This window comes from Apium graveolens, chromosome 1 (assembly GCF_009905375.1).
Source record: "Apium graveolens cultivar Ventura chromosome 1, ASM990537v1, whole genome shotgun sequence".
Taxonomy (NCBI): Eukaryota; Viridiplantae; Streptophyta; class Magnoliopsida; order Apiales; family Apiaceae; genus Apium; species Apium graveolens.
In genome coordinates, this window is record NC_133647.1 from 101,309,218 (window position 1) to 101,332,952 (window position 23,735).

Here is a 23,735-nt window from a genome sequence, read left to right on the forward strand (position 1 = left end):
GAAAGAGTTAGGGGACTGAAAGAATTGTATAAGATATCTGATTGATATATTTTAGGAGACAGAATTATATTCCATATCAATTAGAATTTATCTTGTAACTGTGTACTATATAAACACAGACATAGGTTTACACTATAAGTGTTATCATTATCGAGAAGATCATACATTGTAACCTAGCAGCTCTCATGATATTTGTTCATCACTGAGAGAGAACAGTTCCATTGTAACAGAGTTTATTATATTGAATATATTTGTTTACTGTTACTTATGTTTGAAATCCCCTTCTACAGTGTTGAATATATCTGTTTCCAGTATCACAAACTCTATTTTTGACATATAATATACCAAATTGATCAGGAGAAAATTATCTACCAGATTATGCCATCAAATCACACAAACAACATCAAGAACAAAAATTCATATTTTAATCCATAATTAATTTGAAATAAAATAATTAAATCAGAAAAATACCTTGATTTCTGGGCAGAAATAAATGGTTGATTCAGAAAGAATATTTTGAGAGCTTCGTTTTGATATATTAAACGCCCGGATCGGAGTTCGATAACGTCTTCGTTCGTGCGTTTGATATTCAAGAACGCGGTTTTAATTCAACATTTTCTCTGTATTTTACGGGGTTTTACTGATTGATTGTGATTATATGAATAAAATGAAATAATAAAAGGGCTATATGTATTTATGGAATATTGGTTCGTGTTGGATCGTTTTTTTGGATCGTCTTGGATCGTTAAATTAGTTACTTAGCCGCTAAGTAACTGCAAAAACGATCCAATTCGATACCCATATCGGATAATTATCCAAACCGGGATTCTTATAAAACACTAAATATGAAAATAACGTAATAATATCCCGTCTTTCGAAGATACGGGTTTTGTTGGTTTACCGAAATGATTATCGTATCGAGAATCTTGCGCCGGGCCACGCATGGGTCAAACCGTAATCCGGATCGAAAAAGTCAAAACATGCAAAATGTCCGGAATTACCACATTAGGTTAGGAAGGAGTTTTCGGAAGAGTTTCGGGTTGTAAAAATGCAAAAACGGTTGAGGTTGAACGATTCCCGACTTTATAAAATAATTTTGTAATTATTCAGAAAATAATTAATAATTCATAAATCATTATAAAATCATCTATCAGTCCAAAAATTACCAGAAAAAATCACAATTATCTAAATTTTATTCTGGACATATAAAAATTAAAATACTCAAAGAATATCACATATAAACATCCAAAACATCACTTCAATTACCAGATTATTCACCAAAATTAACATAAAATCACATAAACAATTCCAAACAATAATAACAATAATATTTGAAAATATGGGATATTACAATCTACCCCCTTATAAGGATTCCGTTCTCGGAATCAGCAGAAGAAAGCACTAAGGGATCTTCTAACCAACTTCCCACTCTTGCATACTTAACTTTTCTCAAAATTTCAAATAACACTGAAATTCCTTATACCATACAATTATCACGGGAGCTTCACTCCGCACCATTGTTCCTTCCACATGTCATTTGACCAATTTCTCAATAGAATCACTTTTATTGATCGAGAGAAAGAAGAAATATAGAGAAAAAGAAAAAGAAAGAGAGAGAAATAAATAGAAAGAGAAGTAAGGAAACAGACTGGTTTCGTTATCGCCACTGATATTATAACCGCATCGCAGTCCACTGTTGCTCTTGGTAATCCCATCACATAACCATGCTTTGACTTGACCAGGATAACTGCTTAACTTGATTGGCATACCTTCGAATATTTGAAATGATAAAATCATGGAATTTCAAAAAGAAAAGAATTTTATATCATAACGGGACGAAAATCTGAATTTATGAGAAAGTGTTGTTAAAATGAAAGAATAACTGAGAGATCAATATGATCAAATGAACTTAGTGTTGCGTGTCCAAATTAAGACACTACTAAAGGTTGTTAACCTTCATGTATTCATAATACACACAAGTGATGGCGTCTCATCCAACTCCTATCACACAGACAGGTATACCTTGTGTCCCTTATAGTTAAGGTTGTTCATCTCGGTCAGAATAAAAGAATATCATGTTAGGTCACACACACACACACTGTAGAGGGGGTGAATACAGTGTATAGTACACTCAAATCGAACTTAAAGAACTTGAGTAACAGAAAACAAACTTTATTGAAACAATAAACTCTGTTACAATATAGAACTGTTACCTCTCAGTGATGAACAAATATCACGAGAGCTGCTAGGGTTATATAGAATAATAACTTCGATAATGATAACACTTCTAGTGTAAACCCTATGCCTGTGTTTATATACTACACAGTTACAAGATAATCACTAATTGATATGGAATATAATTCTGCTTCCTAAAATATATCAATCAGATATCTTCTATTCCAAGTATTCCATTCTTCACGGAATTCCTTCTTCATGCATATCTCTTCTTATGTTTTATCTCTATCTTCTTTCCTTTAATCAGCTACTGTCCTTATCTGATTGTCCTTCAGCACTTAAGTTCTGATATCTATCTTCTGATGATTATCTCATGATAATATAAGTACTGATATCCTTAAGTCCTGACTTCCAGTATAAGTACTGATCAACAGTTAAGTACTGATCTATCCTGTTCACACAAGATCTGAAAGCTAAACATAAAACATATTAGCCATGACATTATCAAATATATCTAACAATCTCCCCCAACTTGTAAATTAACAAAATATACAAGTTAAACAGATATTTGATGATGTCAAAAACATTAAGTACAAATGCATGAGAAATAGACTAGATAACTACAACTTACAGTCCTTAAAGTTTTACCAATTTCAACTTCTGATAACAACTTCAATCTGCATAAATATCAGAATTTAAGCAGTTGTAGATCTTTGACTTGGCTTCATCATCTTCTGATCTCTCTGATGTCAGGAGTTGTTCTGAGATAGTTCTTCAACAAACATTTCTCAGCATATCTTAGTTCATCAATCATTCTCCTTTTAACACCTTTAAGCTCTGCAGTATCTTCACCAGTTTGAAAGATTGCAGCTCTGAGATCATTAATCTTTGCTTTCCTTAACTCCTGGTCTAGTCTTATGACATAAGCTTTGTCAGATTCAAGATTGAATTCAAGTCCCTTAATACCAAGATACGTTCTGATCTGTGCAGTATTAGGCTTCATATCAACAATATCCCCATTGTGATCTCTGTACTTTGGAACATATCTGCTGTCAGACTTAACAGAATAAAGCCTTTTCTGTCTCTGAATCTATTCTTTTAAGTAGTTTGCAGCAGTCTCTGTTATTCTATCATCCACTTGAAGTAAGAAAAGTACATGCTCCAATTCTTCAAAATACTTCAAAGGAATGGCATTTTGTCTTATATGATAAACCCTACCATCTGTCATGAAATACAACATGATGTATTCTTTCAAGTAGGTATGGTAAACCATCTGTATAGATTCTAGTTGATCCAATCTCTCAGGAGTTGCTCCAATACCTGGTTCACTCAAGGAAGTTGGATCATCGGTAGTGTTGTGTACTCTTCTTTCATCAGCACTTCCCAATCTAGTTTTATCTCTAGCTTCCTTTCCAGTAACTACTCTTGCTTCAAAACCAATTGGAGTAGTCTTCAAAGATTGAGTCTGTTTTGCTTTAGTGAATCCTGGTAGGAGTATGTCCTGAAGGACCTGCTTCATCAGCATCTACAGTTGTAGCAGCCTCACCAGTATCTCCAAAATTTGCAGCATCAGAACTTAGAGAATCAGTATCTTCTGATAAGACAACAGTGTGAGTAGCAATGGAGGCTTCAGCATCCTCTAATTGCTGATCTGATACTAAGTTCTGATCAACAGCCATATCCTGATGCTCACCTAAAATCTGATCATCAGCATCTTGATGCAGAGAAGGTGTTAGTGATAACTCAGGAGTTTGAACATCATCAGTAACAGGTGTTGTGGAAGGATTATTTGCTGTTGGAGCTTCTAAGAAAAGTATTTCAGGCACAACCAGGTTCTGAATATCAATTTCAGCACTTGTGCCTGGATCAACAAGAGACACAGAAGGTGAATTAGCCTTGTCAGATACAGGTTCCTGAGATGGAGTTGATGGAGAAGAAGTGACTGGAGCAAATTCCTTGTCTTGTGAGATCAGAGATTCCTGATCCCCTTCCTTAGCTGCTTCCTCCTCATCATCTGAAACTGGCCTTTGTGCCCTCTGTTTCTTGTACTTCCTTGTTGATTTGGATTCCTTGGGAGTTTCAGGAACCGTCATACGTCTAAGCCTCTTGAGAAGCCTAGAACCCCCAATTGCAGAATCCTTCTGAGAAGTTGCCTTCTCAGCTTCATTTACCACAGGTTCTGAAGAGGGAATCTAATCCTCAGAATCTGATTCATCTCTCAAAGTAATGCTTCTCCTCTTTTGAGGTGTTTGAAGAACAGTCTTTGTTCTCTTTGGCTTAGAGGATGTAGGCTTCACAGTAGGTGCTGAAGAAGAAGGTTGAGCAATCTGTGAAGTGGAGAGATAGGATTTGAGATAAGTTCTGAGGGTAGGTTGAGTAGAATGAGAGGTAGGTACTGAGGTTGATGGAGTTTGGTTATGGTGAGTTGGTTGAACATTTGAGTAAACAGATTTGTAAGTAGCAGGATCAGCATTTACCAGAATCTGTTTCACAGACTGAGGAATCTGTAATTGTCTCACCATTGATTTCTTTGTGTCAGCATTTATCAGGTCGTTAAAGTACCTTTTTGCAACCTTAAAAGGTGGGGTTTGAGTGCTGACTAACTAGGGTTCAGCAGTACAATACGTATAAATAAGTTGACAGAATCTAGCAAAATAAACAACATCTCGATCCTCTGTCATCCTATCCCCAATAAAACCAATTATTCCAGTTGCAAAATCAAAATGAGTTTGATGGATAATAGCATACCCGATGTGCTGACTCAGAATTGGGATGGCATCAAAATTTGAACACTTGTTGCCAAAAGCCTTGGTGATGCAATCGAAGAAGAAACTCTATTCTCTTTTGATATTAGCCCGTTTCAACTGTCCAAGTTTCGTCAGACTCTTTTCATATCCCAAATCAGTCATTAACCCCCGAAGTTCTGATTCCTCTGGTATAGAGAAGGTACAATCTTCTGGAAGATGTAATGCTCTTCGTACTGTACCAGGAGTGACTACATAGGATGAATCACCCACTTGGAAGATAATACTGGGAGTTCCTCGTTTACCACCATCATCAAAAACTCCAGTCCTCCAGAACCGCAGAACTTGTTGACTTGAAAATAATTCAGGCTGAGTTAAGGCGTACCCAACCTCACTATGTGCAAGAAGATCTTGCACAAAGTGCAATTCAGATGGAGCTTCAGCATGATCAAGAATTGCAGCATAGTTGTTTAGAACAAACTTTGCTCCATCAATGATTAAATCCTTTGGTGCCATGTGAAAAAATATTGAGATTCAAGTATGCCTGTTAGGTGTTTGAGATAATGTCTGTATGAAAAACCAACGTGAGAAAGAATGAGAAAGAGAGTAAAAGTAAGAAGAGAGATAAAGTATAAAGAAAATAAAAGATTAAAGAAATCTTCTCTCTGTTGTTCTTATACTCTGAAAAAAATGTTACCGTTGGACACCTGTCAGACATGCAGTAATAACGGATAGTTACTGGGCTCGAGAAAACAGGAATGATTACTTACCCAGTTGCCTTGTTTCAAGGAAAAACCGTTCCATTTATCAAGAGACACGGTTTTAATTCAAAATTTAAACTGTTAGCACTGATTGAATTATTTTTCACTGCAACATTAATATTCTGAAAATGAATCATGTTAAAAATGACCGAGATAAATTCGATGAATAAGTGCTGACAGAGAATCAGAACTTAAATAAAGACAAAATATAAATGGTCATCAGAATATCAAGCAGGATTTAACAACACAAGATAAAATAACTCAGAGACAAAATCTTGAAGTAAAAACAGTTTTCATTAATATATCAAGTCAATACATATATGAAATAGAAATTACATCAATACAAGATTTTCCCTAAGCTTCTAATCCTAACGTCAACAGCTTTAGTCCTAGCTAAGAAGCCTGACAAAGCTGAGGATGAAGAAGAACAGGAAGAAGACGAGATTAAGTCATCTTCCTCTTCCTATCTTCGACGAACAAGATGGCGAGTCGTATGATTCGCTCTTGCTGACGGATAGCTTCCCGCCTTTCCTCCTCCAATCGCTCCAGATGGCGATGGTAGTCCATATAGAAGAATAGGAGGTGAGTTAGCACCTCCTGTGGGACAGAATCCCAGATCTCCTCAGGAATGGCTGTTACATGCCACTCCTGCTGCCAGTCGGCACAACTGAGCTCCATTGTAAAGGTTTGTGTGTTCAAAAATATGTTGTATCGAACCATTGTGTTTTTGACAGAAGAAGGAGGATAAGTGTGTGAGAAGAATGTGATGGAAAGACTGATGTGAAGTGGTTGTTTATATAGGCAAAAGAATGCCAAGAGACGCAAAGATATTTAATGCTGACAGGTAGAATTAATTCTACCTCGTCTCCCTAGACTTTGAAAAAGAATAACAGTCATTGGAAAGAGGAATCAAGGTCTAGACCGCACAAGATACAAGAAACAGTGGACTGTTCAAGTACAAAACCATTAATCCTAATCATAGTGACTATTAATCTTCCACTTTAACATATGCGAGTACAAACTGAGACTGTTATTAAATTTCATTCAAAGATAAGCCAAGTAAAGGATTAGACTGAGAAATCAGAACTTAGACCTATACCAGAACTTAACAGTCATCAGAACATAATTTCTTAACTCGAAAAAGGAATGCTCATCTTAGTAAATCCTCCTACAAGTTCTTAGTTATGAACGTCAGAACTTAATCATCAGAGCGTGTAACTAGAACTTGTCCTCAGAATTTGTGCAAAAATGACACAATGACTGTTTATCTAAAATAACATAGACCACCACAGAAATTTTCATCATTCAGATGGAGTGATTAGTGTGTGCATTAAGCTAAGTAACAGACAAAGAGTAAAGTCTGATTCACTTCAGTACATCTTAGAAATAAGGCATAACTAAAATTTTGCTAAAGAGCTGTCATTATCCTGAAACCTACTGATGAATGAGTTCATGCTTGAGTCCACCTCAATTGTTTTGTGCTAATTTTATGCATCTTTTGAAATTCTATTTTACAGTGGCTTCTCAGTGTAAGTGAGTCACGACTGTGTATCAGAATTTATGCTATTATCAGAGTATTTCTCCAGTAATCATAGAGTGTGAAAAGTCACCAAGAAAATATTTTGCTTTTCTAATGCATATTTACTTAATACCAGCAATGCACTTGGGTCGTCCCTTTCACATTTTTACTCTAGATCTCAAAGGAGTACCTGATTTTATTCTGATTTTTTTTTTGATAAGAAAGGTCTATCAGCACTTAGTACATTCAGCAGTTTTACTAGTATCAGAACTTAACAGATGAGTAGCATTATTCTAATTTGTGACTTAGTAATAAGATATACAAAGTAAACTTAACTAAGCTCAGTTATCAGAATTTGCTAGTGTCATAAGATTTCCACTGAAATAATTACTTCTTCCATGGAATCATTTGTTTATTGAAGATTACTAGGTCAGTATCTAGCACAGTTATCCTCATAGGATTGAATAGGTACAAGAACAAACATATCACTTATCAGAGTTTAGAAACATATATCAGACAACAGTCAGTACTTAAAGACATTTATCAATTAAGCACATAATACATAATGAGATTAATTCTGTAAATACTGAGCATAAAGTCTGATAACACAGAACAAGTCTAAGCAGATTGAGAGAAAGAACCTGAAACCATTCCAAGTTCATTTACCAATCTTGTAAAAGTAGCTTCACATAATGGTTTTGTGAAGATATCTGCCAACTGTTGATCTGTGGGAACAAAATGCAATTCCACTGTACCTTCATCCACATGTTCCCTGATGAAGTGGTACCTGATGCTGATGTGCTTTGTCATTGAGTGTTGAACTGGATTACCTGTCATAGCAATAGCACTTTGATTATCACAGTAAATAGGGATTTTGAAATATGTTAACCCATAATCCAGTAACTGATTCTTCATCCAAAGAATCTGTGCACAACAGCTTCCTGCAGCAATATACTCTGCTTCTGCAGTTGATGTGGAAATTGACTTTTGTTTCTTGCTGTACCAAGAAACCAATCTGCCTCCAAGAAATTGGCAGCTTCCACTTGTGCTTTTCCTGTCAATTTTGCAACCTGCAAAATCTGCATCTGAGTAACCTATTAGTTTAAAATCTGATTCTCTAGGATACCATAATCAGAGCAGCTGTTCCTTTAAGATACTTAAAGATTCTTTTTACAGCTGTTAAGTGAGGCTCTCTTGGATCTGCTTGAAATCTTGCACAAAGACAGGTAGCATACATGATTTCAGGTCTACTAGCAGTTAGATAGAGTAGAGAGCCAATCATACCTCTGTAGTCAGTAATATCTACTGATTTACCAGTATCCTTATCCAGTTTTGTTGCAGTGGCCATTGGAGTGGATGCACTTGAACAATCTTGCATTCCAAATTTCTTTAGCAAGTTTCTGGTGTACTTGGTTTGACAAATAAAAGTGCCTTCCTCATTCTGCTTGACTTGAAGGCCCAGAAAATAGCTAAGTTCTCCTATCATACTCATCTGATATCTTGACTACATTAGTTTGGCAAACTTCTTGCAAAGTTTGTCATTTGTAGATCCAAAAATGATATCATCAACATAAATCTGGACCAGAAGTTCCTTTCCATGGTTGAGGTAGAACAGTGTTTTGTCTATTGTCCCTCTGTTGAATCCACTTTCCAGAAGAAACTGAGCTAAAGTCTCATATCATGCTCTAGGAGCTTGCTTAAGTCCATAAAGTGCTTTATCAAGCCTGTAGACATAATCTGAATGTTTGGTATCTACAAAACCTGGAGGTTGTTCAACATATACCTCTTCCTCCAATTCTCCATTGAGAAAAGCACTTTTCACATCCATTTGAAAGACAGTAAACGTTTTGTGAGCAGCATAAGCCAAAAATATCCTTATGGCTTCTAACCTAGCAACTGGTGCAAATGTTTCATCATAATCAATTCCCTCCTGTTGAGAATATCCTTTTGCAACCAGCCTTGCCTTATTCCTTGTAATTATGCCATCACTGTCAGTTTTGTTTCTGAATACCCACTTTGTACCAACAACAGATCTATTCTTTGGTCTTGGCACTAGGGTCCAGACTTTGTTTCTTTCAAATTCATTCAACTCTTCCTGCATTGCTTGCACCCAATCAGCATCTTGAAGAGCTTCTTCTACTTTCTTTAGCTCAGTCTGAGAGAGAAAAGAATTGTATAGACACTCATTTGAAGTACCTGTTCTAGTTCTGACACCTGCATCAGGATTTCCAATTATCAAATCAGGTGTATGTGATTTTGTCCACTTCCTTGCAGATGAAATGTTTTCTCTAGAACTGGATGCTCCCCCATGATCCATGCTATCTTCATTTTCATTTTTTGATGCTCCCCCTGAAACTATGCTCTCTGAGTTGGATTCTTCAGTATTTAGATTTTCAGCACAATCAGAACTTGGCTTATCAGAACTTGACGAATCAGAACTTGAAGAGCCAGATGCATGTTCTGATGTTTCTTGAGATGTGGTAGGATCTTGAGTATGCTCCCCCTGCATAGGTGCATCTTCCTTTAACGTAGTCACCACAGTTTCAATAATATCAGAGTTTAATCCGTCAGAGTTTGTAGTATCAGGACTTAGACTGTCAGGTTTTTCAGTATCAGAATATGAGTCTTCATTTTCAAATCTCAGCTGATCATGGTCAAAGAAATCTTTAAGACCAGTGATCTTCTTATCATCAAAAGAGACATTGATAGATTCCATGACCACTTTTGTTCTCAAATTATAGACTCTGAAGGCTTTTGTGGAAAGTGGATATCCAACAAAGATTCCTTCATCAGCTTTTAGATCAAACTTTGATAGCTGTTCAGGATGAGTCTTGAGAACAAAACACTTGCATCCAAATACATGAAAATATTTCAGATTTGGCTTCTTTTTCTTCACCATCTCATATGGTGTTTTTCCATGCTTGTTAATGAGTGTTGCATTTTGAGTAAAACAAGCAGTCTGCACAGCTTCAGCCCAGAAATAGGTTGGAAGCTTTGCTTCTTCAAGCATTGTACGTGCAGCTTCAATGAGAGTTCTATTCTTCCTTTCAACAACTCCATTTTGCTATGGAGTTCCAGGAGCAGAAAATTCCTGCTTTATTCCATGGCTTTTGCAGAACTCTTCCATTATCAAATTCTTGAACTCAGTGCCATTATCACTCCTTAAAATTTTCATAGAATCTTTGACCATTTTATCCAGCTGTTTGACATGATCAATCAAGATAGATGCAGTTTCACTTTTTGTGTGAAAGAAATACACCCATGTGTATCTGGTAAACTCATCCACTATGACCAACGCATACTTCTTCTTTGCAATAGACATGACATTTACTGGACCAAATAGATCAACATGTATAAGATGATAAGGCTCAAGAATTGATGATTCAGTCTTGCTCTTGAATGAAGATTTTCTTTGTTTGGCTTTCTGACATGAATCACAAAGACCATCAGGAGCAAATACTGTGTTTGGCAATCCTCTCACAAGATCTTTCTTGACTAGTTCATTTATATTGTTGAAATTTAAATGAGAGAGTTTCTTATGCCAATTCCAGCTTTCTTCAATTGATGCTCTACTTAACAGACAGATTGTAGAGCCATCAGTACTTGTTGAAAGCTTAGCTTCATAAATGTTACCACGTCTATATCCTTTCAGAACAACTTTGCCTTTAGATTTACTCACAATTTCACAGTGTTCTTCAAAGAAATTAACATGATAACCTCTGTCACAGATTTGACTTATACTCAGAAGGTTGTGTTTAAGTCCTGAGACCAGAGCTACTTCTTTAATGATGACATTCCCAAGATTGATATTGCCATATCCCAATGTTTTTCCAATGTTTTCCATCTCCATAAGAAACACTTGGGCCAGCTTTCTCCATAAAGTCTGATAGCAGGGCCTTATTTCCAGTCATATGACCTGAACATCCACTGTCCAGAACTAGAATATTTTTCCTGTTGCCCTGCAATCATAAAGACCACTAATTATTAGTTTTAAGGACCCAGACTTGTTTGGATCCTTTGGTCTTATTAAGTTTGTTAACATTTGCAGCGGATTTAGCATCAGAGTTTATGTTAACATTTTTCTTATCAGAATTTACATTATCAGACTTTGAATCAGAATTTATACTAGAAGGAACAATGGAAACTTTCTTCAAAGAAGGTTTTATTTGATAATAATCATAGTACAGACTATGATATTCCTTACAAGTATAAATGGAATGCCATAAACTACCACAATGAAAACAAGGATTTTGTGGTTTGTATCTAACTGACTGACTCTTAACTCCTGATTTCGAAGGTAAGGAGTTAATATTCTTATTTTTCCTGCAAAAAGAAGCCAGATGGTTAGAATTTCCACAGTTATGACATGTTTTCCTAGGTGCATCAGGAACAGGTTTATAATCATTGCTTTTATTCACACCTTCCTTTCCATTCCTATTTTTCCTAGGTGATTTTACCTTGTTTGCATTCTTGACATCTTTCAGCTTATACTTAAGCTGCTTCTTTGTCATTAAGCCTATGTTTACTTCAGCTGTCTTTTCCTGTTTTAGTTTGTCAGAAGTTAATTCCTCTTTAACTTCTGATTTCTCATTATCAGACTTTACAGTTACAAACTTAACAGGTTTTAACTTTGGCTTTTGCTTAACAACAGGCTTAATTTCTTCTGTTCCTTTATCATTCTTATTTTCTCCATAACCTAAGCCCTCTTTCCAATTTTCACTACTTAGCAAATTTTGAGTTGTTCTGCCAGAGTTAGTCCAAGTCCTGATTATCTCTCTTTCCTTTTCTAACTCAGTTTTTAGAGATTCATTCATTTTTAGCACTTCATCCCTAACATAAAAAGCATCATCTCTATCCTTCTGAGTTTGATGGAATATGACTAACTCTTTTTCTAAGAAATCATTTCTTTTCTTATATGCAAGATTTTCAGAAGTTAATCTTTCACATGTTAAAGTTTGATCTCTATAGCTAACAAACATGGTTTTAAGATATCTTCTCAACTCATTAATATCATCAGTATGAAAAGCATAAGTAGTCTGAGGTACCTTTGTTTCAGCAGCTTCAGAACTGCTCTCAGCACTTTCTTTATCAGCATTTGCCATTAATGCATAGTTCTCCTCACTTTCAGAGTCTGAGGTGTCTGTCCAGCTTTTCTGCTTTGTGACAAGAGCCTTGCCTTTGTCACCCTTTACCTTCTTGCAGTCAGGAGATATGTGGCCTTTCTCACCACAGTTATAGCATTTAACATTGGTGTAATCTCCTCTGTCAGACTTTCCTCCTCTTCCTTCAGATCTTCTGAAATTCTTCTTATCAGAACTTATGCTTTTCCTGGGAAACTTCTTTCCCTTCCTGAACTTCCTGTATGCAATCTTTGTGATTCCTTTCACCATAAGAGCACACAGTTTCATCATCTCCTCATCAGCATCAGTCTCAGGCAAGCTTTCAGAATCTGAGTCATCATCACTCTCAGAACTTGATGACTCAGTATCAGACTTTATGAAAAGAGCTTTACCCTTGTCTTTCTTTGAGGAAGCTGCTTTGGGGAATTCTTCTTCAGCCTTAAGAGCAACTGTCCTTGACTTTCCTCCTTTCCTCTTGCTTCTTTGTTCCATCTCCAGCTCGTGTGTCTTGAGCATTCCATAGATTTCATCAAGAGTTGTTTCATCAAGATTGTAGTTGTCTCTTATTGTCGTTGCCTTCAAATCCCAGCATTCAGGAAGAGCTAACAGGAACTTAAGGTTTGAATCTTCAAGATCATACTCTTTATCAACCAATGACAAATCATTCAAAAGTTTGACAAATCTATCATATAAATCATTCAATGACTCATTAGTCTTTGAGTCAAAGTGTTCATACTCTTGAGTGAGTATTGTCTTGCTGTTCTTCTTAATTGTGTCAGTTCCCTGACATCTTGTTTCCAGAGCATCCCATATCTCCTTAGCAGTCTTGCAGTTGATTACCCTGTTTGACATTACATTATCAATGGCACTATGCAGTAAGTGTCGTACCTTAGCATCCTTAGCAATTGATGCTATGTCCTCAGCAGTATAATCACTCTTCTCCTTTGGTACGGTCGTTGCTGCTTCACCTGCAACTGCAACAGCGAGTTTGGTTGGTTTGTGAGGACCTTCCTTGATTCTATCCAGGTATTCTGGATCTGTTGCTTCCAGGAACATGGTCATCCTTACCTTCCATATGGGATATTCAGATGGTCTCAGTATGGGGACTCTGATGGTCTCATACCGACTCTGAATTTGTGTCTTTGGTGGTTCCTCAGTTGTGGTAGGCTTAGTTGGAGTTTCTGTGTCCGACATGATTGTGTTTGGATCTTTAACTGTATGTAAGTTAACAGATAGGCTCTGATACCAATTGTTAGGTCACACACACACACTGTAGAGGGGGTGAATACAGTGTATAGTACACTCAAATCGAACTTAAAGAACTTGAGTAACAGAAAACAAACTTTATTGAAACAATAAACTCTATTACAATATAGAACTGTTACCTCTCAGTGATGAACAAATATCACGAGAGCTGCTAGGGTTATATAGAATAATAACTTCGATAATGATAACACTTCTAGTGTAAACCCTATGCCTGTGTTTATATACTACATAGTTACAAGATAATCACTAATTGATATGGAATATAATTCTGCTTCCTAAAATATATCAATCAGATATCTTCTATTCCAAGTATTCCATTCTTCACGGAATTCCTTCTTCATGCATATCTCTTCTTATGTTTTATCTCTATCTTCTTTCCTTTAATCAGCTACTGTCCTTATCTGATTGTCCTTCAGCACTTAAGTTCTGATATCTATCTTCTGATGATTATCTCCTGATAATATAAGTACTGATATCCTTAAGTCCTGACTTCCAGTATAAGTACTGATCAACAGTTAAGTACTGATCTATCCTGTTCACACAAGATCTGAAAGCTAAACATAAAACATATTAGCCATGACATTATCAAATATATCTAACATATCAAAAGAATTTAAGATCGAATGAATAAAACTGAAAAGATTTCAAAGCTGATATTTCTGGAGAAAAATGAAATCCAGAAAAAGAGATTCTGGAACAAAATGATTAAACGAGTGTTAGGGAATATATCCTCTAATAATTACTTCTTTTTGAGAGATGTCAAAAGGAATTATAGAAAGAGAAGGTATTGCCAAAGTCTTAATACTTATATTCTATTTGAACTCTTCTATTGCCTCGCTATCCGATTCTGGACACTTCTTCATGTTCCAAGGATATCAATAATCTTCATCGTCATCGAATCGTAGTAGCCTCGAAAGATTCCACAACAGAAATTTACAGCTTCCCGGAATTCCATCCAGCTCAGCACAACCATATCAAACAAATGCGCATATCTTAACTTATTTGTTGGTACTATATCCAATAGTCCAACAAGAACTCGATATGAGCTCGAACGTCCTCACATAGCTATACACACACCTACACACTCTCGTTTCTAGTTTACTATAACCTTAGCTCTGATACCAACCTGTAACGCCCCCAAATCCGGGGTCAAGGGATTTGGTCGTCACTATAAAACCTCAATCCAAATCAACCTGTTTAATCAATAAATAAATTCCAGCGGAAGATATTTATCATAAATGACCCCAAACTAATCCAAGATCTTTTAAGGTTACAGTTCTAGAAACAAGATATCCAAATTCCACAAATAAATTTTCTCCTTCTTTTAAAACTCTTTTCAACAAATCTCAATCTCAAAATTTAACCCACTAGTATAACTTCGAAATGAAGTATACTAGGCCCAAATAAAATACACAACTATAATATAATATAATATAAACAACCTTACACAATAAAACTTACACTAGTTCACAAACCCTGGACCAAGTACCTTCCAAGAGCTTCTTCTTTGCTTCCTCGAATTACGCAGCTAAACAGCGCAAGCTAATCCTCACTGGTGATTAAATTTGAAAACAGGCAAGTATGAGCGAAAGAAATGCTCAGCAAGATCATTATAGCATGTATAGGGTCATTTTGATATAAAACCGATATCTGCATTAGAGCAGAACATTTAAAATCATAACTGTTGAATCATAAAATTTTAGTTGAGGAACCCCATAATTGATTCCTTAATTGTATTCAAAAGCATTTTGATATTTTTGAGCGAAATGCTTCAGCAATACTTTGAATCTTGATGAGAATAAAACTTGTAAAACAATATTTACGGAAATATCGTAAACCACAATAACATGAAACAATGATTACAGATGGAATCATAAACCTTACTCAAAACCAAACTCTTGAAATTAATACTTATTTTGCTGTCATATCAAATTAGATATCAATACGAACTTTGATGCTCACAACACCCATACTGAAGTCAACATCAATCATCTATACTAATACCACCTTTAATATTTAACAACAACGTAAGTATCAGCATAAATCAGAATCTGAATCAAAACTGCATTTCACCATTATTCCAAAACAGAAACAGTTGATAAATCATTTATTCTACGAATATCAAAAAAATGATATAATAACTTAGATTGGGATCATTCTCCGACAGACGTACTATCACATGTTGATCAGCCCGTGTGATAGCACAAGGTCATGATTCGTAGAAACGTGACCCCAAAAACACGAGTACTCAAACAAAAGGCAATATACATGCCTGTGGAAAAAATTGTGTCATAATATTCCATATGGCACTTAGAAATAGCCCTCCGCTGGACCGTCCGTCCTGGTCACTTACGCATTTATGATCCAATCTTAAAACCTTTATTGAAATGGGATCATAATAATCGACACCCGAAATAATTTTATTCCCCCAATACTTGGGTAGGAATATTCGCAACCAAATCACTTTTCTCAAAATCCAAAACATTTATAAATCCGATAATTGGATAAGATAAATCACTTGACTATTCTGAACATAATAGCAGATGAGTATTTGCATAAACAGAATTATTTAATTCAGCGATATGTAAAATATTTATCTATTACGAACTGAATAGGGAAAGCAATACTTGCATGATAAGATTCAAAATAAATATCACTTGAACAATAAATGATGATAGGGATACTTGCCTTTGGGTTTTTAGCAGTTAGTCACACTCGTAGAAATGCATCTATTCTGAAATTCGGTCTCAAAGCATCACCGTCTTTATTCTACTAATCCTTTGGTCTGCTGCTCATGCAGTGCTCAAACCCAATATTCTATGCTATTCAATTTTAGCCCTCATCCATTTCATCTAATTCTGATCGTCTTGAAAGACTCGCATCTATAATTAAAAGATATAACTTTAATCACCTAGACGATAATCACTCGACGAACTGCGCATCAAAAGCCTATCGTCTACCCATACGATAGCCCATACATAAATATATTAGACAAACACAGGACTCTTGATCCACATACACACATAATTCATATAGCACGTAAGCACATAACTCATGTATCATATAATTTATAACACACATCCCTCGGTTCGTCAAAAGGTTCGACTCGGTATGTTTAAAACTGAAATCGGGTCAAAATACATATTTTAGATAAATAAGCGACTCAGAATAATTTGCAAAAACAATCGAGTCCCTGAAACAAAATAATTTAGGTCTAGAAAGTATTTTTATTGAAAGCGGAATATTTTTCTGAGTCTAGAGGCGTTCGTTTCGTATTAAACGGACGAACGGTTGATTTAATAGGAATTTTTGAACATTTTTCGGAATAAAAATTGGACTCCGAATCATTTAATAATTAAATAATAGGGTTTGAACACCCAAATCTGAATTTAAAATAATTTTATAATAATTATCGAGCCTTGAAAATAATTATGAATAATATTTTAAAGCTCAAAACTATTTTTCGGAATTTTTAAATCAATTTTAAATAATTAAATCTAATTATTAAATCAATTAAAATAAATTTATAATTAATTAAATTAATTAATCAATTAATTATAAATTAATCGATTAATTAAAATAATTAAAACTAATTAAAATTAATTAATAAAATAATTTTGATTTATTTTTTAATAAATAAATAATTAAAATAATTTTCTGAATTTAAAATAGTTAAATAACCGATTTTCTGGTTTTTAAATTTATAAAAATATCATTTTTAAAATAAAACTAAACAGAAATCAAAATTTTGTGAGTTTTTAAAACTGCAGGGATTGAAATGCAAATACGAGAAAAGAACGATGGCTAAATTGCAATTTAGCCATCGTCTTCCTCCTACATTCACCGGCGACGGGCGGGGAAGCCATTAACGACGACCCCACTGCCGTCTGAAGCTTTCTGGCGAGTTGAAACTACCACCAGAAATTGCTCAAATTTTCAGGGAATGATCCCCACAACTACAGGAACACATCGGCAAGACTAGAATCATCAAACATTAACGATTTTAACCGGAAATGTGGCGCCCTCCAAACCCGGGTCAGAAATTTGGGGTCCACAACGCAAACACAATATATCAACCTGTATAAGAAATATTATTTATAATGACCCTGCTTCACAAAACCACGGATCGCAACAGGTTAAAGTATGAAAACAAGCCACAACCTTAACTTTTATTACAACGTACCAAATCCCAACTAATTTAACTTACAATTGATAATAAAATCATTCTTACAATCTGACTATCTCTATACCGCATGAAGCTTCTACTAGCTTGATTCAACTCCCTAGAACCTTAGCCCGCACTTTGGACTGAGGAACTTTACTATCATCCACATTCTTTTCAACTGTAAAAATATATAAAAGATTCGCAAAGGTGAGCTAACTAGCTCAGCAAGTCATAATAGTGATAACTTAGGTTAAACAATGATCAATTGAAATGATTCAAAGGAATTAAGTTGCTTTTTAACTCATCATTAGAATTGGATATTCATTTTTAAGTTTTAAAAACCAAGGTTAGGCTGCTGATCAGTCACGCACTAACCCCGAGCAAGCACACAACACTGCTCTAATTACTGGATCCAAGGCACACATTGGCCTAACTTGACCATTGGTATGGTCTGACCACGAATCTGGTCCACATATATAAAAACTATCCAATCCTAAAGCAGTTCCATATGATAACCATATAATTCAATAAAACAAGATCATAAACAATGATGGTTAAATATTTGCATAAAAACGTAAGGAAACTCATGGATATCTCAAGGATATATCAGGGTATGTATAAGAAACGGTTTTCAGTTTGTACCAATATCCGGTATTAGGTCAGAAATGATTTTTCAAGGTATAGTTCTTTGATGTTATAAAGAATGGTTGAAGTATAAAAGTTTATGTGTTTTCAAACAATTTTGTTTCAGTATTTTGTATTTGGTAGTGATACATTTGGAAAGTAGTATCATATTCGTGTGGTTTGTATATGAGGATCACCAAAGGATGGTTTTACAAAGAATAAGGCTTATGGCTCAAGATCAAGAAAAATCAGGGATTCAAGGGTAAATAGTTTAATGCACTTGCAATGTAAACAAGAATTATTATGAATAAGAGCGACATTTTATGAAATAGTTCGAAAATAATTGCGATATATCTTGAGGAAAAGTGTGGAAGTACTTGCCTTACAAGGCTTTACAACTACTACTACTACTGATCAATTTTGGGCCAGCTTTGCCGCTTAGGCTTTTACGTCCAACCACTAGATCCCATTGGATTCGACTTCGACACTCAGGTCTTTCTGTTGAAACTCTACTGAGCTCGTCGACTGACCACTATGTTAACTTTAGTCCATCGTCCACTTTCAGGTTCCCGACTATAACCTATAGGGTCGAAATACCCTACGTTAGACGTCTAGGTATGCCTGACATATCCTCAATACTAATTTTTACTCAATGATATTCAAACCTGACTCGTAATTATATGGATTATTATAATATAACAACACACCCAATAGTCAGGGTTCACATTCTCGAGAAATCGGTTTGGTGTTCGCTTTCCGAAAATACGTATATTTGTAATTTCACAAAATCAGGGTAATGGATTTTAGTAAATTATTTCATCATATCGTGCAATCAAGTTCCATATAGAACACATATATATTTATATAACCATTCGACGTCCCGATAATCGTTGGATATGCTCCCGTATTTTCGTAGGTAAATTTCCCGGAAATCGGACAGCGTCTCTTTTGTTTATCGGACTACCCGTCGAAACGATTCGACATCAAACCAATCAACAATACAATAATTACCACTCCAGTCAACTCAATTTCATAACCCAATCACAATTAAATACGTAATCCAAGTCTCAATACAAAATCCAAGTCTCAATACAAACTCTAAATATCGGATAAATATTTCTCGAACTAAATTAATATTTTGAAAATTTAGGACTCAGAATAAACATCATAGTCCACCGTCGGCTCGCCGAGGCTCATCGCCGACGGCGGAAAAATTTTCGGGGTTCCCGATTATTCGGGTTCCAACACAAAAATTTCACCGATTAATTCGATTAAAATCAATCGCACAAAATTATTTATATCATGAATCGTAGTCATAATTCCCTGCAATTATTAAAATAATACGGATTAATTCAGATTACTGAACCAAAACACAACCAACAGAACAGGGTAACAAAACAGGGCTACGCGCGCACAACGCGCCACAACAAGACCGCGCTAAGAAAACCGTGAACACAGGGCAGCCGGAAAATGGCCGAAAAACTGCAGCGACACCCAACTCCCCCATACAAACGCTCACACACACACAAATACAAACACACGCACACACATAAACTCACACACACAATCACATACGACTATATACAGAAGGAATTAGACTGGAAAGGTACAGAACCAACCGGAAAGAAAACGGCCGGGAAAATAAATGGTGAACCACCGCGAGGCAGAAGAACAGAGAAGAAAAACGGAAGAAAGGAGAAGATAGAGGAGGGAGAGAGAGTAGAGTGAGAGAGAGGACGAGAGATGAGAGATTGAGAGACTACAGATTGATGTTTACCATATCCAATGAATCCCACCTCTGCTTCGTTTAATTACGCGGCACGTGTCCCGTTTAATGGACACGTGTCGTGTCCTGACTGATTACAAGCCGATTCGCATCATTTTAATCGGTTTTAACGGTAAAATCTGCGAATAATTATTACCCAAACCGTACCAAAATAATCCTAAAATTTTCTAAAAATCCCAGAACTAATGAAATTAAATTTTTATAATTTTTAAAATATTTTTGAAATGCAACTCGTATCCCCCTTTCAAAATTAACGAATCGAGCTGTATTTTAAATAAATTCAGAAATTTACGAAAACAGTCTTAAAATGTTACAAATATCCCGAAGTTAATAAAAACATAAATTTTGAAATTTTAAAACGATGTTTAAAATACACTTTATATATGCTTTTATCAATGAAGCGAAACAACGAGCGCGTGAAATTAATCCCTAAAATTTCCAAAATAATTTTAAAATTCTCGGAATATTCCAAACTTAAATAAATATGAGTTTCATAATTTTTGAAGAATTTTAGAATTAAATATGGATTTTACAAATAAAAGCATTCAAAAAATCATTTAAAGATAAATAATTAATAAAATATTAATTTCTTAATTTTATAAAATCCTAAAAATAATTATTGTAATTATAAAATCATAAAAATAATTTTTGAAACATTCCCAATATTTATGCAAATAAATTTGCACCAAATCCACTTTTGAAAATGAAAACAATCCAATACGACTCCATAATTAATCACACAAACAACCCGGTATATTATAAATTACACCTATATAATAATCAACCAACACAGAGTGGTCAAAACCAATACACATATTTTATTTAATAATTTCTGTAATAATCACATATTTAAATAATTCAAAAACACACGAGTCGTTATATCTTTCCCCCCTTAAAAGGATTCTGTCCTCAGAATCTGGTCTAACTAATTAAGTGAGGATATTTGTCAAGCATATCTGACTCAAATTTCTAAGTAGACCCTTCTACTCGAAGGTTCAAACGTACTCATAATCGGTATGCACTCATTTCCAAGGACTTGCCTTTGACAATCAAGAATTTAGATCGATCACTATATACAGAATAACTTGGACAAGAGCCCCATTGGCTCCTGATCAATCACTTAATTCAAATCCAATACTTATCGCTTTAACATTGACAAGTAAAATACATTTGGTGTACACACTGACGTGACGGTCATATCACTCATGAACAACTTTATCTATATTTATCAATACCTCGAATGGTTCACAAATTTTAGGACATAACCTGTCCTTTCCACTCAGATTTATCTAGTTTCTTACAAGACTACACTTTTACTACACTACTGGTCCTATTTCTATATTCATATTCTCTCTCAATATAATTTCGCCTTCTTTCTTTGCCTACTCCGAGCTGTTTCAATCAATATTACTACGTTCTTGGTGTGCTGAATTAACTTTAGAATTTGACAACTTTCTTTCTCCCACTTTATTCTAATAGAAATGGGGACCTACACTTGCGTTCACACGAAGCTTGATACAGTGGCATTCCAAAGCTGACATTGCTGGTAAATGATCGTTCCAGTGTTTCTTTAAAATTTCACCTCTCAACATATTTTATCTTTCCTGAATCACTTTCGTACCTTGACTCTCTATTCAAGGATGATAGGCGGTACTCGTTTTCAACCTGATTTCCAAACATTTAAACATCTCTTACTCTTTCCAATTCGTTTACTAACTCCTCGGGGGTCTTATTTATATAGAATCCATTCTGTCGATATAAGGCACCTGTTACCATACAGCTTTGTTTAGGTAGTCGTTAATGGATTAATTCAGAATATTTTGTTAACCTCGGTCAAAATTTTAGTCTTGAAGACTCAACATATAGTTGCTTTCCTTCTGATCTTCGGAGAAAATCTTTGGGCATTCCATGCAGGCTTTCTTATTCTTTGAATAATTGAGGATGTTATCAATAAATTCAATTTGCTTACCCAAATACTCCTTATACACCACGTTCCTTAATTCCTTGTAGCTACCTAATACACTTATCATTTCACATAATATCATCAGAGCTTGCAATGCTCTGAACTCACTTTGATCGTAATCTCTGATATTTTCTCAGGTCAGATCTGAAGTTAATTCTCAATACATAACACACTTCTTAAATTAGGTCTCATAAGTAATCAATTCTTTATAGGGTCTCACTTCTTCTTATTCATTGTTTTGTTAAACTCCTGATAATCAGTACATACTTTTATACTTTCATTCCTTTTTCTCCCTTAACATCATTGATACACTTCATGATTTGTTTCTTGTAAAACCACTTCCTGGGTCTGCCTTATCTACTAGGCCTCCAATACTTCGCTTTAATTCTTTGGCATGTCTAACACTTCTCAATCTATTCTGAAATTCCCTTCTTATATCTGGTTATCACTATTTTTTTTAAGTTTCTATATATCTTGGCATTTCTTCAATAGATTAAATACGCGATATTGTAAATTCCCTATGGGATCTCATTCCTTAATTCTTCTGCTTGTAGCGTCCAAGTGCTGGAGGAGAATCTGGGGATATCGTGATCATTCTCCTGGGCGCATGAATTTCCTCTCACTACTGCTAACATCGTGATCCATTATCTTCTTTTGACATCTCCTTATCTTTCCCTTAACAACTTCGACTGAAATGTCATACTATTCATCCTTGCTCCTGTTTGGATTATAAACTCTGATTCCCAATTTCAACTTCTAAAATTCCATAGAAAATTCTTCCGGTATAGTCTCTTTGTCCGTTATTGCTTTCCTCTATCTTTGCTTTTCCTCGTGAATATATACTTCAACCTCTTATAGCCCGTATAGATCTTACACCTTTCTCCATACATATTATGTTTCCCAAATCTTTCAAAACGAATATTATTACTGTTACTCCCAAATTATAGGTAGGATACTTCTGCTCATAAGGTTTCGGTTGTCTGGATGCATATACAATAACCCTATTGTGCTGCATCAACACAGATCCTATTCCCTAATGAGAAGCATCACTATCAACTACCAAACCTCCTTGATACTTTTAAATTGATAAAACAGGTGCTGAAACCATTCTTTCATTTAACTCCGTAAAAATTTCCCTTCATCCTTCTCCATTTCACAAAACTTCTTGCTTTTCCTGGTTAGCTTCGTCCAAGATATTGCAACCTTCATGAAATCCTGCACCAATTTCCAATAGTAACTGACCCATGATAAAACTTCTTACTTTTGTTGGTGTTTCTGGTCTCTTTTCATTCATAGAAATTTTTAACTTCTGCTGAATCTCTTTTGATCTTCTCTACATTGACTATCTATGCTAAGAACTATATTTCATACAACTTCTTTCTTCTCCAACTTCCCAGTCATCATTAAACGCTTTGCATGGTCCTCCATTAACTTTAAGTATCACAACTATAGCTTACTCGGATATTCCTTAAAGGTATTGTCCATCCAGTTCAAATATTGATGGTATATTGGTTAATATAGATGACAATATGAGAACAATACTTAGTTCTGAAAATTATCCTTGATACATCCATATGTTTAGTCTTCAATTGGTGAAATATCAAATCTTAAA